Genomic DNA, 11,055 nt, shown 5'->3' on the forward strand with positions numbered 1-11,055 from the left:
GCATCAGGAGGTGGAGCACACCGGTCGACATTTTCACCGCTGCCGTGTGTCTCGTCGGGACGGCCATATCCTCCCTCTGGGTGGAGACGACCAATCGGACGCCTTTCCGTTCCAGTGACGTCGGCAGCGAATGGGCGTGTCAATCCAGAGCTCAACCTATCCTGAGCTCCTCTGTCTCTTAAGCTCTATCCTCTTCTTCTATGCCATCCCGAAAATGTTTTCCAGCAAAGTTCCGCGTGTATCCATCCATATAGACGCCTTCTGGATGATGGGAGACAATCTTCTTATACACACCGCAAATAATAACCTGTGCTATTTTATTAGAAAAAAAAATTCGAGATAAAAATTTGGTTATTTTGGAATGTTGGCTGATACGCGCATTCTTCGCCACTCCAATCGAATGAATTAAAAAAATGATGATCAAATATGTTGAGATTATTTACATGCATGTAGAGTCTATTCCGTTAGTTTTTTATAAACAATCGGATTTGATGGCGCCAACAAGAAAAGACAACGCTCTTGTGATCTGACTCGTGTAGTTATCCATGGTGGCCTCTGCTCTTTTGTTTTCTTATCAATCCCCCCATTCTTTCACCACGGTTTTTATAAATGAAAGACTGCGTTGCTGGCGGCCCGGAAGACTCTCACCACACTGGTCTCTATATGTTCTGATGCTTGCATAGGTTTATACCAACAACAAAAAAAAAAAAGAGAAAATGACGACAATGGAGGGCGCAGAGCCGCGAGAAGATGAAATCCGAGATGAAGAAAAGGGTGACCTCCGCAGCGGCGATATAATAAACATTTTTAGATATGACGAGCTCTACAATAAGTAACAGCAGGAGTATAAAAGAAGAAGAAGTTATATGTGGTGGTGTTATTGCCATATCAGCGCACGTCGCGAATAAGCCTTCATCACGACCACCATCGAATCCAGCGCCCGGCAGACTTCCGGTCCAGAAATTTCAATCAAAAACATGTAAGAATGAGCATGCATCCCACAGCTAGTGCATCTCTTCTTCCTGTCGTCCCTCTATAATATGAATATACATATGCCAGTTGGTTTTGTGTCTGTACACCTTTTTGAGGGTTTTCCGACAGCTAGCAGCCATAGCTCTTTGTCTCTCCCCCAGTATATTATTGCTATGCGATGCTCTTCATCCATTTTTCTTGTAAGGAAAAAGAAGCTCGATTAAAGACATTGCCTATAGTGTGATGTGTGTGACGACGGAAACGACATCAAAGGCTTCTCTTATTTTCCCGTCACGACTCGAATTTGTGAACGACATAAGTTGCAGCGCAGAGAGAGACAAACCATTTTACTCAAAGCCGAAAAATGCTCAAATGCTATACTATTATTTTAATGAAATCTTAAAAAAGGAGTGCCGGCGTGACCGTTTCGTGCCCTTTTTATCCCTCCTGAATCTTTTCCCTCGTAATTTGCCTAAAGGCTCAAGTAAAAAAACTCGTTACAGATTTAAACCCAAGGCGCGGACGAATGTCTTGCTAACTTGAGTAGGCTATAGCTAGGGGGCCTACATTGTCCATTATTCATTCATGGAAGTTGATGACAACCCATAGTCATCAAAGTATTAAACCCCCGTGCGAAGAGTTGATCTCCAGCAGAAGATGAAAGGATAACATATATAGAGGGGGCCGGCCTATAATATGTATGGCCGTGTGAAAGGAGTCCAGTCTGTCAGTTGCTTATTGTTGTTGGCACATTTGGGCAGCGAGTGAAATGGTGTTTTTTTGAATGACAGGTGTCAAACGCGATGGGTTGGCGATGAAGAAGACATGAGCGCTTTTCTCTTTATTTTTCTCTTCTCAACCCTATGCACCAAAAAATTCTATATCCTTCGCTGTCCAGCCCCTTTACACTTCAAACAGCGACGACCTACACGGTAGTATATCGACTATGTGCCTTCTCTGCAGTATATATATATGCATGGGAGTATGTGGGTGTCGGTGCGATATGTATACCACCCCCGGATGGATGAACTGTACATTTGTCGACATTTGTCAAGTGACGGACGCCTACGTTTGTGTAAATACAAGTGCTAATTGCCAACAGTTCTTTTTCCAGCCCTCAATGCACAGGCGTGCACAGGAATCAAATCGACTCGATTCTTGGCATGCCTGGAGGTTGATCACTCAGCTACTTCCGGTCAATGAAGATCAGATAGGAAAGGGAACCCATGCACTTAAATTGAATTACTTTATTTAGTCGACAGAGAGAGACGAAAGAATGTAGGAACGGGGAGGACTCCGATCGCAAACTTATGTTATTTACTCGACTTGAAGATATAAAGGGAAATATATGAAACGAGCAATAAAGAAGATACAAATAAATGTAGGTCAATATGTCAGAAAAAGAAACAAATTCCGGGTTGGTTCGAACTTGTGAAAACATTGGGATTGACGAAACGGGAAACGCCTTTTAGTATGTACATGGGTGATAATGCGCGATAATGCGTACATTTTGCATAAATATGGAGCAAAGAATAGGCCTAACGTATATGCATTGAAAGCCTTCAACTCAGCTGCTGATGACTGTCGGACATTGACCGACAAATAGTGATGAAGCCACCGAAAGTCATGGGAGTATAGATTAACAACGCCCCGATGCCCCCAAATACTCGGCGACGTTTAATGTGGCGTTACAATGTGGCCGACGGAATCGGACCGTCAGTTCCAAAACAAACAAAACAAAATTTGTTTTTTGCACACGAATTTAGAAATCAAACAGAGAATCGAAGGAAAAAGAAAAGACAAATTCATAGCGCTTTTGCAAGTCTTATATTGCTTCTTCTCCCATTTTTACTAGTATTATGCTGTGCTGGTTATCCTAGCTAGTATAGCCTATAGTCGTTGTAGAGAGAAAACAGAAAAGCCTATACTAAGGAAAGGAGGTCTTGCATATTTTTCCTGTAGACCCATAACAATGCGACATTAATGCAACCAAGATAATAATATATTGCGCTTTTTTTTTATCATCGAACGAGTTCCCTATTTTCAACAACAACTAAGTTTTCAACAGCATCAGATCGTTCAATTATTCATTTTAAATCATTGACCAATCGGGTATTGTGTTTACGCTGCTGGTTTCAAAGCTATTAATAAATATGTTATATAGGTTACAGTGTATACATTTGTGTCTAATATTTGGAAGCCGCTTGGTATATAAAAGAGGAGGGAATAGCAGTAGAATGAGTGCTGGGAGGCGATGGAAGCTTAAGCTGGCGACGGGTCGTCGAGCATCAGACATCAGGGCTTTACTGATGCCAGAGGGATGCGCCGAGTGCCGCTAATACCTTAATGAGTGCTCCTCGCGGACCCTGACTATGGCTCACAGACTGACAACAACAGCTAAATTCTCTCTCTCATCTGTCTCCTTTGATCTCTTCCTTTCTCTTTCGAACAGGAGACGTTTATTCTTTGTAACTTGCTCTCGAACACACCTCTGTGCAGCTCCTCAAAATCAGCATGCTCAAAACAATCCAAGACGAGGTATAAAGGTACACGATTAGGCGCGCAGCTGTAGACAGGAATTCATTCTATAAGAGGAATAGCAACTATATAGAATAAAAACAGAAACTGCATTTTCAAATTTTGAATTATCATCAGAAGGCAGGTATTTGCACTTACTGGACCTAGGCTATACTTTTTCAGGTATAGCTACAGCGGACAAGTGAATCAAATTTAATGAAATCAAAATGTGTTTTTAGCGCTGTCGAGCGATTTGATTTCAGAAACATTTAGCAGCCATCCAAGGCCTTCATCCATTATACTATATTAGTTCCACCAAACAAAAGGTCAATAGCTGCGCATTCAGACCATATAGAAACAAAAGGACCCTTTAAATACCTTTTAGTATATCTGCAAACTGGAACGCTATGGATAGCCTAAATCTGTCTGAATGTGAAATGTGTTCACCTTTTGTCCTTTTCAAGTATTTAGGATACGTATATGAAATTGAAACAGATGGCAGGCCAGGGATTTTCTTTTGCGTTGTTTCTGGTTTTCTAAAACTCACTTCGCTGTGCAATTCCATTGGGATTCCTCGGCATCCTCGTCAATGTATAGCCAACAGGATTGTAGCTATAACGAAAAGGAACACTATAGTGTTCTTTTCGTTATAGCTTTTTGTGTCCGTTTATATATAAACGGACACAAGGCGGACATTTCGACGAGTACAATGCCATTTGAATGATATTAAACCGATACAATCATCGTTTGAATGAAAGCTTGTGTGGCTTTATACAAAAGTTCTGTCTTTTTGTGGTAGACGGCCAAGTTTTCCATTTGTTATTTTTGGTAAAAATTGAAACCTGTGGGAAAAATTACGAAAGGGAGGAAACGGAACAAGTTTGCCGATGATGGCATGTATGCGTATAGACAGAGGACGAGGAAAAAAAAACTATACGTGTTAGATGGAAGCTCGAAAAAACATGGTCATTCTTAGTCGACGGAAGAATGGAAACGGGAGGGGCGGGTCGAGACGGCGACCGAGAGCAGCGAAGAGGAGGAAACGAAGCCCGTGTTTCAATTACCCAACTCGGACCAACTGGGACCCAGCGAAGGCAGCGCTGGAACATTGGAACAGCAACAGTGGAAAGGGAGATATAGCTGCTGTCCGCTTCACTGGTGTGTTCGTTGAATTTTACACGATGACCGCAACGTAATCGAACGCGACGTGCCCAGCCAACTGTGAACGAAAGAACCATAGAAACCACCCCCTCCCTTCGGTTCTTCCCATCGCATCTCGGGTTTACCGACATCGGACAGTACAACCCAACAACATTTCCATCTCCTCCTTTTTTGTATTATTCAATTCAACCCTCAACCCCCTAAAAAAGTTCCATTCTTTTCCATAAAGTATAGCCTAAACACGACATTATTTTCGAAACACAAAAGATACAAGAATCAAATAGGACCCAGGCTAGCTCTTAATGGAAGAACATTGTTTTAGCACATTTCAGAGTTTAAGTGTGAACGAGATATTGTGAATCAGCAACTTAACTTTTCTCGATTTATACGATTGCACCAGTAGGCCCTATTTATTGCTTCTGGACGGGTAATATAAGATATTTGAGAATGCGCCTTTGGCTACCACCATAAAGGCACAATGCTGCGTTCATGAGATGTCAGTGTAAGTGTGTGGCGTCGTTATTTATTGTTCTTCCCCATATTGCTTTGTATAATATAACTTTGTATGTACTAACCGGCTAATCCTTACTAAAATCAACGAAAATCAACTATTACTCGCAACTAGGGTAAAACAACGAATTCCGGACAGCATCTCGGATACGCGAATGCCGGACAAAAAAGTCGATTTTTTCAATTTACAATTATAAAAAAACGACGAAATATTAACGAAAACTAATGAATGAATTTCAAAATATGACAGGGGATACACAATTGAGCCAAAGGGCATCTAAAAATACGCTGTATTAATTGAGTTATCATGAAATGAAATTTCTCAATTTTTCTATACGGCTGACAACTTTGGCTCTGTGTTGTCAGTTAGTAAACATATTTTACGGGGTAAGGAATTTCTAAGGTTAAAACAAGAAAAATCCCTTAACTAATTATATCAATCGATAGAGAATTGAAAGATCTACAATATTATATAAGGTTTTGTCGTTATTTTTAAGAATTTTCTTAAATATCGAAGAAAATAGAAAACAGGCCAAAATGCGAATGTCGGACAGCTGACGCGAATTCCGGACAGAAAATTTTGAAAAATTTCTATTTTCTATTTTTTAATATGTCTATACATCAATCGACGCAGAATTGTAAGGCGAATCGATTGATGTGCAATGTTTATAAGTTTTTTTGTATAGTTTTTCCATTATTTAAAAAAAAAGATTTGAGCGACAAGAGGATCGAATCTTAGCAGATCCAAAAAAGCTGTCGTCATAATTTTTCTTTCCCGTTCCACTTGTTTATCAATATTTTTAAAAGGCGTAATAATTCAGTAATTTTAGTGAAAAAATTTTTGAAAAAAAATCGAGCAGTTAGTTTTATAATGACTACCATTCCCCAAAATGGTGTATCTTTCGTCCGGAATGGTTCTTATTGTAAAATAATTAAAGTCTTTGTGATTTTTAATTTAATTCCCATGCCCGTAACCCCATTTTGCTTGAAATTCCCCCAAAAATGTTCGAAGGGCGTAAAATTTTTTTCAAAATCACTTATATGTAGCGTCAGTCTTGCTCCCATAAGGAGCCATGATGCGAATTCCGGACAGACTACATAGTCCGCTCCGCTCGCTAATCGATCTTTATAGTTTTAGACAAGTATCGTTATGGCAGTGTGGGTTAAGGTCCGCTTGTAAACGTGAAGGTTGAACGTTCAAATCTCATAACTGCAATAACGTTAAAATTAAATAGCGTGATGGTAACAGTTGAGATTATTTTACTTATTTCAATAATTGTTACAATTATGTATTATTGAATATATTTATGGTTTAAGAAGAAGCCATTATTACGTATGAACCTAGCTGATGTCCATATTATTTTTGTTTCAATATTTCTGTTGCTTGCTTTGCATTTCTAATTGCATGTACGACTAAAAGATTTTACTAAATCTTTTAATGCAGATTTACCCTTTGCAGGTATCGAACGTCAGTCCTTCCGCATGGTAGGCAGATGTTATACCGCTGAGCTATGTTGTTATAGATACGACGGATAAAGAGTAATGCAGTGTTAGTCATATTTTTTCCATCTGCTGTCCAGAATTCGCATCAAGGGCTTTATGGGGAAAGAACCTTCATTAATTAGACGAATTATATTAACGTCATGTTACCATTATGCAGCTAGACATAAAGAGGACTTAATTCTACATTTATTGATACCAATTTTTCTATAAAAATATTAACTTAGAAATTCTAAGAAAATTTTCAAATTTCGGTGGTTTTCGGACATTCGCGTCACGTATGGGCGACTTTCTATTTTAATTTCTCCAGAATTCCAATACGGATTTCAATTTCGTTTTTTGTTTTAGAATTCTAGGCCTATTTGTTCTTGTGAAATATAGTAAACGAAAGGGATTTGCAAAATATTAATTTTATGTTGTTAAGTCGTTTTGATCCCAGGTCGAAAAGTCTTGGCAGACGAAAACAGTTTTTGACAGCTCAATGTTTTGATTTTTTAAATCGAAATATCTCAAAATACTTTCATTGCACTGTACTATATGTCTTAAGCAATTTTACTAAGAATTAAAAACTGCATCGATTGATATAATTAGTTTTTAAAAATATTTCTGTCCGGAATTCGAAAAAATGTCCGGGGCATTCGCGTTTTGTCCGGAAATTCGCATTTCGGGTTTACACACAAACGCCATAAGTCGGATCGCTGTCCGGAATTCGCTGTTTTACCCTACTAATACTACTAACTTCTAACTACTAACTCCAACTATTAATTCTACTAACTACTATAATTACTTACTAACTCCAACTACTAATAACAATGAATATATGCGAGGCATAATACAAAAAAAAAAATTTGATAAATTCGTTGGGGCAAGTCATCAGATCGAATATCATTGTAAGACGTGGGACATTCTTGTACGCCGTAGTAGGCCTACTCGAACGTTGGCTACTGCTGTAATAGACCGGTATGAGAGATGACGAACCCTGAACGAAAAAACCTTTTAAATTTTAAATTTTTTTGAACGACATTAAATCATTAAATATACCCTTTAACTATAACTCGGCAGAGGAGATGCGCTGAGAGGTTTAATGGTGGTAACGACGCTAAAGGCTGGCGAGAGAAGAGTTCGACACCTTGTCTGATTGTCTCATCAATTTTTCGAGCTTTCATTATTCCATACAGATTCTATAATTTCTCCTCTGGCTTCGCCTAGAAAATATAAGAAATAGGGAAAAATCGTTCCACTCTCGTACTTTTTCGGGCTACATATTTGTAGCTGGTGTACAAATTCGTCTTTGTACAATGTACACCTTTTGTACCCGTATGTATATTCTGCTTAGGAAAAAACGATTTGTACGCCTCCTTTACAAGTATGCAAATTAGGTTTTTTTCAAGTTTTTCACTCTTTTAGCGAAAGGAAGAGACCCAAAAACCTTTTTTTTCTCTCTTCGTTTCTTCGTTTCTCTCCCATCCATAACCGCCCTAATCCCAAGTTCTTTCTTGAAAAGCCGCGCGATGAAATGACGATATAAATTGTTTTACAAGTTTAAACAAATTTCTTGTTACAAGATATGTTAATTCGATGTCCAATACACTATTTAAAGTCTTTAAAATCAATGAATCTATTCAGACATGCATGAAGGAAAAGAAATAGAAGTAAGGGTTGATAGAAAATCTTCCAGGAACTGAAAACACAACTTCAATGAATTTGAAATGACGATTCTGATTGTTTTACAAATTTTAAAGGGTTTCTTGTTACAGGATATGTTAATCGCTGTCCAATACACTATTTCAAGTCTTTAAAAGCAGTGAATCTATTAAGACATGCACGAAGGAAAAGAAATAGAAATAAGGGTTGATAAAAAATCTTCCAGAAAGTGAAAACACAACTTCAATGAATTTGAAATGACGATATAAATTGTTTTACAAGTTTAAACAAATTTCCTGTTACAAGATATGTTAATTCGATGTCCAATACACTATTTAAAGTCTTTAAAATCAATGAATCTATTCAGACATGCATGAAGGAAAAGAAATAGAAATAAGGGTTGATAGAAAATCTTCCAGGAACTGAAAACACAACTTCAATGAATTTGAAATGACGATTCTGATTGTTTTACAAGTTTAAACAAATTTCTTGTTACACGATATGTTAATTCGATGTCCAATACACTATTTAAAGTCTTTAAAATCAATGAATCTATTCAGACATGCATGAAGGAAAAGAAATAGAAATAAGGGTTGATAGAAAATCTTCCAGGAACTGAAAACACAACTTCAATGAATTTGAAATGACGATTCTGATTGTTTTACAAATTTTAAGGGGTTTCTTGTTACAGGATATGTTAATCGATGTCCAATACACTATTTAAAGTCTTTAAAATCAATGAATCTATTCAGACATGCATGAAGGAAAAGAAATAGAAATAAGGGTTGATAGAAAATCTTCCAGGAAGTGAAAACACAACTTCAATGAATTTGAAATGACGATATAAATTGTTTTACAAGTTTAAACAAATTTCTTGTTACACGATATGTTAATTCGATGTCCAATATACTATTTAAAGTCTTTAAAATCAATGAATCTATTCAGACATGCATGAAGGAAAAGAAATAGAAATAAGGGTTGATAGAAAATCTTCCAGGAACTGAGAATCACTACTTCAATGAATTTGAAATGACGATTCTGATTGTTTTACAAATTTCAAGGGGTTTCTTGTTACAGGATATGTTAATCGCTGTCCAATACACTATTTCAAGTCTTTAAAAGCAATGAATCTATTAAGACATGCACGAAGGAAAAGAAATAGAAATAAGGGTTGATAAAAAATCTTCCAGAAAGTGAAAACACAACTTCAATGAATTTGAAATGACGATATAAATTGTTTTACAAGTTTAAACAAATTTCTTGTTACAAGATATGTTAATTCGATGTCCAATACACTATTTAAAGTCTTTAAAATCAATGAATCTATTCAGACATGCATGAAGGAAAAGAAATAGAAGTAAGGGTTGATAGAAAATCTTCCAGGAACTAAAAACACAACTTCAATGAATTTGAAATGACGATTCTGATTGTTTTACAAATTTCAAGGGGTTTCTTGTTACAGGATATGTTAATCGATGTCCAATACACTATTTAAAGTCTTTAAAATCAATGAATCTATTCAGACATGCATGAAGGAAAAGAAATAGAAATAAGGGTTGATAGAAAATCTTCCAGGAAGTGAAAACACAACTTCAATGAATTTGAGCCATCGGCATTTTTGTCACAGATCCACGACAGCGGGATACATTCACCGACCCGGTTCTTGCAGGCAAACTGCTCCTCGGTACATTTTTTGATTTCTACAGGAAGTAGAAAAGAAATTTATCACACACACGCACAGATCAATAAATCAATAATCGATTACATCAATAACAATTCAATCTAATCAAAAAGACAAATAGTGCGGAAAATACAACGCACCGCATTTGGTCGGATCCTCGTCGCTGCGATCCTCGCAATCGTTTTCTCCGTCGCACTGCCTGTACAGAGAAACGCGAATCGATGATTAATGTCGAGGTCGAAACTTGTTATCATTGCACAGGGGCCGAGGTTCTAGTTAATTATATAAAGCTTACCATCGCAGCGGTATGCAGCGCGGGCCGGACGAACACTGGAACTCGGTATCGGCGCAATGGACTGACCCTGTTTAAAAAGAGAGAAGGTTGGCAAAATCAAGTAGGTCACTCAAATATACACGCACACTCCACAGCTTCCTCTAAAAACAGTTTGAGTGTACAGGAATTGGCGTCTTATAGCAAGGTGGTTGTCTCGGCAAGCCGGAATGAAATCAGACAGCCGGAAAATGATCCTGCAAGGATGCAGTGCGGAAAACTTTAAGCCGACTTTGATGAGAGGAACTTGGAGGATCGTTTTTTTTTAAGAGACGGTTATTTATTTTATGAGTCCAGGTCCCCCCCTCCACTCCACTCCATTTCAAAACTCGTCGCATATACACGACGCGGATTGACTCGGCGTCGGATACCAATAGAAATGAAGCTATCAATCATCCCACGTTGAAGCCAGACCAATGAGAATAGACGGTGACGTCATCGACAGATGGCAATCGTTCGTTCACGCGGTCTTTTTCAATAGTCCCACGAAAGCCGCTATTGATGGTAAAACATGGTCCTTTCCCGATATCCCCCCCGCTCTATTCAATAACGCCTCTCATCACGGGTGGTGAGAGATCCTTCCTTGTTGATGGAAACGTTCAAAAGAATTTCCCCCTTAATCTAACAGACGGTAACGGCCTCGGTCTGATCAAAAGAAACGATCGCGCAACTCGCGAAGCAGCACAGAACAGAACAGAACAGAACAGAACAGAACAGCAAAACACAGCACAGAACAGAA

General features: G+C 38.1%; 1 long non-coding RNA gene across 1 annotated transcript; it reads right to left on the bottom strand.

Annotated features, from left to right (window-relative positions):
• Positions 1–9,912: 9,912 nt before the first annotated feature.
• Positions 9,913–10,392, bottom strand: LOC124205519. Its single transcript, XR_006879360.1, has 3 exons — positions 10,281–10,392; positions 10,126–10,184; positions 9,913–10,004 (listed from the first exon to the last, which is right to left on the bottom strand). It is a non-coding gene; the product is annotated as an uncharacterized LOC124205519 (long non-coding RNA).
• Between the last annotated feature and the right edge of the window lie 663 nt (positions 10,393–11,055).

This window comes from Daphnia pulex, chromosome 2, assembly GCF_021134715.1.
Source record: "Daphnia pulex isolate KAP4 chromosome 2, ASM2113471v1".
Lineage (NCBI taxonomy): Eukaryota > Metazoa > Arthropoda > Branchiopoda > Diplostraca > Daphniidae > Daphnia > Daphnia pulex.